Raw genomic sequence first — 6,000 nt, 5'->3', positions numbered from 1 at the left:
AATGTTTATCATAGATCGGTGGAGCGTGTGTGGTTAACCGGCACATTGATTAGGTGATAATATTAAGGGTACCAAGTGAATTTGCATGGTTATTCACACCTTGTTTTGTGATCCTCGGCATCCCAGTCACAAAACTTGAAGGGCACAATCGAGATTGAAACATGCCATTGAAAAGTTCAATGAATCTCAAAAGAATCTAGGAATTTCAAAACCAATTAAACCTAATAATTCATTTCGTTTTCATGGTGGAAATTGGTGAATCGTCATTCGCCTACCTTCAAATATGTTATAGCTTAGATTACGGCATCCCTCTTCTAAGTTATAATATATTGTGTTGGATCCTAGCCTTAATATTACATTTGGGTGTATTATTAAGGATTCGATATATCTAATCTAAACTTGTTTTCTTCTTTTCAGATGTCTTCCAACAACAATGCTTCGGGCTCTAACCCTACTAGCTCCTTTTCCCTCATGAACCTTTGTGGGAGGGTCATCTTTGATGGTTCCAACTTCATGGATTGGATCCGGAACATCAGGATGGTCACTCGTTACGAGGACAAGGAATATGTCCTCGATAAGGAGCTAAAGGAGCTTGATGAGTCCATTGCTACTCCTGAGGAGGTCGTTGAGTATCAGGCACATGAAAGAGATGCCACCAAGGTGGCATGCATCATGATGGCCACCATGAAAGCTGAACTCCAAAAGTCCTATGAGGACTATTACCCTTTTGAGATGCATCAGGATCTGATGGAAAGGTACCATCAGAGTGCTCGTCAAGAGCGGTATGAAATAATCTCCTCCATGATCACTACCCGTATGAAGGACAGCGAACCAATCACAAGCCACATGCAGAAAATGCAAAGGTATGTGGACCGTCTAATGAAACTGAAAGTGAACTTCCCTGAGGAGTTGGCAATTAATATCATTTTGCACTCCTTGCCCTCGTGTTATGATCAATTTCGTATGACATACCACATGAACAAGGAGGAAGTCACACTCAGTAAGCTTCAAGGACTTCTGAAGACTGTCGAAAGTGGTCTTAAGAGTAAGTCGGTTACTACTCCTACTCCTACCACTACCCCTGTTTTGGCTATCGGGCAAGGCAAAGGGAAGAAGAGGAAGCACCCTTCGAAGGGTACCAAGGGAAAGTCCCTTTAAGGCTCCTCATCTGGAACCAAAGGTGGTTCTATCACTCCTTCTGCCATCCCTAAGGATGTTGAATGCTTCTACTGTCAAAATAAGGGGCACTAGAAGCGAAACTGCCCAAAGTACTTGCAGGATGTCAAGGATGGGAAAGTGAAACCATCCCATGCAGGTATTTACACTATATTGTCTAATAACTCACCATATTCTAATTCTTGGGTTCTTGATACAGGTTGTGGTATTCACATCTGTTGTGACTTGCAGGGCCTAAGAAGAAGTGAGGATGTGGAGCACGGAAAGATAAACTTAATCATGGGGAACAAGAAGGTTGCACCTGTTGCCAAGATTGGAGTTTATACTTTGTTGCTAGATAGTGGGTTAAAGTTAGATTTGAATAAATGTGTGTACTCGTCTGAAATGGCGAGGAATATTATTTCCTTTCATGCTTTGTACAAACAAGGTTTTACCTTTTCTTTTGATAATGAAGTTGGTAGTATTAATGCTTTCTTTAATAATGTTCTTTATTTTAAAGCATTACCTTGTGATGGTGTGTATGAAGCTGTATCGGTTGTAGATAATTTAGGAAATAATGTATTATGTATTGATTTTTCTACTAGCTTGGATAAAGCATCTTTGTGGCATTGTCGTCTTGGACATGTAAGCAAGAAACGCATAGGCCAGCTCCAAAAGGATGGAGTCTTGGAGTCGTTCGACCTCAATTCGGATGATAGTTGTGAGTCTTGTCTACTTGGAAAAATGACAAAATCACCCTTCACTGGTACTTGTGCAAGGGGTGAGGGTTTGTTGGACCTTATACATACTGATGTATGTGGACCATTCAAAACCGCCACAAGGGATGCTAATCGCTATTATGTGACTTTTATTGATGATTTTAGTAGATATGGTTATGTCTACTTAATCAAACATAAGTCAGAAACTTGTGAAAAGTTTAAAGAGTTTAAACAGGAAGTAGAAAATCAATTAGGCAGGAACATTAAGATGCTTCGATTCGATCGAGGTGGTGAGTATCTTAGTACTGAGTTCCTCGACTATCTTAAGGAGTGTGGGATTGTCTCACAATTGACACCTCCCAGGACACCACAGCTGAATGGTGTAGCTGAGAGGCGTAATCGAACTTTGTTGGACATGGTTCGCTCTATGATGAGTCGAGCTTCGCTACCAATCTCCTTTTGGGGGTATGCCTTAGAGACTGCCGCCCACATCCTTAATCTAGTCCCTACAAAGAAGGTTGCTAAAACACCTCATGAAATGTGGACTGGGAAAGTTCCCAATTTGGACCATATCAAGATTTGGGGTTGCGAGGCTTTCGTGAGGCGCGAGACTCATGACAAGCTCGAACCTCGAAGTGAAAGGTGTATTTTCATCGGCTACCCACAAAAATCCTTTGGTTACCTCTTCTACAGACCCAGTGAGAATGTGGTCTTTGTGGCTAGGAGAGGGGTCTTTCGAGAGAGAGAATTTATAAACCAAGGATACAGTGGGAGGCAAATTGACCTTGAAGAAATTCAAGACTCAATTGGTGAAGGAACCTCAAACACTAGCAATCAACTTGAGGAGGAAATTCCTGTTGATCCAGCTGACGAGTCTATACTTCCGAGGCGTTCCACAAGGGTTAGGAACACACCTGAGTTTTATTATGGATTTCATATTACTACGGAAGGTGATACATTTATCAGTGACAGTACACTGGTAAATCTGGATGAACCTAACAGTGTTAAGGAAGCCATGACAGGCCTAGAGTCTGCTAAATGGAAGGAGGCTATGGACAGCGAGATACAGTCCATGTATGACAATCAAGTTTGGAACTTGGTTGACAATGTACCAGGCCGTAAGACAGTCGGATGCAAATGGATCTTCAAGAAGAAGACCGACATGGATGGGAAAGTGCACACTTATAAGGCTCGACTGGTCGCGAAGGGTTTTACTCAGACTCAGGGTATTGATTATGATGAAACCTTTTCACCAGTAGCAAAGATCAAGTCTACTAGGGTTATGTTAGCCATTGCTGCATTTCATGATTATGAAATATGGCAAATGGATGTCAAAACCGCTTTCCTTAACGGAAAGTTGGCTGAGGATGTTTACATGAATCAGCCAGAGGGTTTTGTCAGTGCAGAGTACCCCAATAGAGTGTGCAAGCTTGAGAAATCCATTTATAGATTGAAACAAGCATCTCGAAGTTGGAATCTTTGTTTCGATGAGAAGGTCAAAGAGTTTGGTTTCTCAAGAAGTGAAGATGAGTCTTGCGTGTATGTCAGAGATAGTGGGAGTATAGTTAGCTTTTTGGTACTGTATGTGGATGACATACTACTCATAGGAAATGACATCCCAACCTTGCAGGAGGTTAAGTCCTGGCTTGGGAAGTGCTTTGCTATGAAGGACCTTGGAGAAACTGCCTATATCCTAGGGATAAGGATATTAAGAGAAATGAGTAAAAGACTAATTGGACTTAGTCAGAGTATCTACTTGGATAAGGTGTTGAAAAGGTTCAACATGCAGAATTCCAAGAAAGGAGAATTACCGATCCAAAGCAATGCCAAACTAAGCAAGGCTCAGAGCCCGAGTACAGAAGATGAGATAGCTGAGATGATTCGATTACCTTATGCTTCCGCTGTTGGCTCGATCATGTATGCTATGACTTGTACCCGTCCTGATGTGGCCTTCGATTTGAGCATGGTCAGCAGATATCAGGGGAACCCTGGCAAGGCTCATTGGACTGCGGTAAAGAATATTCTCAAGTACCTGCGGAGGACTAAGGATTGGATCCTTACCCTTGGTGGGAGTGATGACTTGAGAGTAGTAGGGTATAGTGATGCTAGTTTTCAGACTGATAGGGATAACTTCCGCTCTCAGTCGGGCTGGGTCTTTACCTTAAATGGAGGGGCAATCACTTGGAAGAGTTCCAAACAGGAGACTGTAGCTGATTCGACTTGTGAATCAGAGTACATAGCAGCGAGTGAAGCGGCAAAGGAGGCGATATGGCTGAGGAACTTCATCGGAGACCTTGAAGTTGTACCAGCTATTAAGGAGCCTATGGAGATTTTCTGTGACAGCAATAGTGCGGTTGCCTTAGCCAAGGAACCAAGAGATCATGGCAGATCCCGACACATTGACAGAAAATATCACTTCATAAGACACAAGATAGAAGAGGGACTCCTCGTGGCAAAGAGGGTATCGTCAGATGAGAACCCTGCGGATCCCCTTACGAAGGGACTGACGAGGGTGAAGCATTTACAGCATGCGAGACGCATCGGACTGAGGGACGATATTAGTTTTACAGATTAGATAGTTATTACTGAAACTTTTAAAATGTAATCGACATTTGATGATGAATAAAAGTTGTGATTTATTTATGAGTAAGGTGTTGTTATCATTGTCAATTATTTACTATTGTTTCAGCTTTGCATGTTTTGACTTCCAGAATAATAAGTTTATTCAAACTCTCCACAGTCGGTCATATGTCGGAAGTAGGTATGAATCAAGACTGTCATGAATTGGGATTGTAGATGACTAAAGGTGTTTAGCCATAGCAATGGTTGCTACAACATTCATGAGTACTCATAAGTTATGAGTATTGGAATAAACCCACGCTCACTTGTATCACTTCATGGAATTTATCTTGAGTGATCATGAAACAGTAATATCATATAAGTCTTCAAACCTAGAGATATGAGTTGTTACCTATGAGTTGGTTGTGCATTGATTGCACGTAAACGCATCAGTAACTTGATGTTATAAAACGTGCCTTTGTGTGCAATTCAATAAGTAGTAGAACAAGCATATGAGTCGAAGTTTATGTGTTCCTTCTAGAAATAGAAGCGATATCTGGGCCCCTCGATGATTTTGTTTTGACCTATGTACCGGGCCCGGTCAGAACTAATTGATGTGTTCGATTAAGTTCTTTGTCAAGCAAATCGGAAATCGGGAAACAAACTGCTGGACAATAAGTAAGACATTGTTCCATGTATTTTTCCGGCTGATATCATGACAGCAGAGGATTATGTGATCACTTATCTAAAATGGCGCTTCATAGTTCAACAGAGTTTTCGAGAGCTACGATTGTCGGTTGGTTCCTGAAGCTATATAGGCAAATACAGTTATCAGACTTATCCAAGTGGGAGACTGTTGGATAAGGTGTCTAAGTCCATAACTTATTTGGTATATACTTGACCCGACCCGGCATGGTCCATTTGGGTTGCACTTCACCAGAACTATTTATATGGATAACATTATGAGAAGAGTATATTTGCGGCCTACTAATATATTATAAGTTATAATATATTAATATGAAATTGTATTATTTAATTAGTATTGATCTTAAATTAATTATGAATTAATTTAGTGATCATAAGGTGACTAATTAAATAATGGGCTATTGTACTTATATAGTGTGGGCTAACACTCATAAGGAAATGGGCTAAGCTTGAATGGGAGTCCATGGATGATCCATGGAGCTTTTAACCCATGGATCCTTGGAATAGGAAAAGACATGGGTTATTAGGGTTTGCATGGTTCATAACCCTAATCATCTACACTATATAAAGAGGCTTATGGTGCTTGAGAAGACACTATGTGTGTGTGCATAAGGTGTGGTCGATTTCTAGAGTATTAGAGTGCTCTCTCATAAGTTTTCCAAGTTTGTGGTGATTTGTGATTTCCATTTGAGGCATTCACATTATTGGTGCTTGGCTCTCAAACTCTCAAGGAATCAACTCACTAACAAAGGTATGTAATTCTTCTAGTATCTTTTATGTTTAAAAGTACCCCATGTATGCTAGATAGGTTATGAACCTTGGAAAATTATTTTGCATGTATTTTAGACAAACATAGATCCAA

Source organism: Lactuca virosa, chromosome 1 (assembly GCF_052849685.1).
Source record: "Lactuca virosa cultivar CGN04683 chromosome 1, Lactuca_virosa_CGN04683_v6, whole genome shotgun sequence".
NCBI lineage: Eukaryota > Viridiplantae > Streptophyta > Magnoliopsida > Asterales > Asteraceae > Lactuca > Lactuca virosa.
This window is presented reverse-complemented; position numbering follows the sequence as displayed.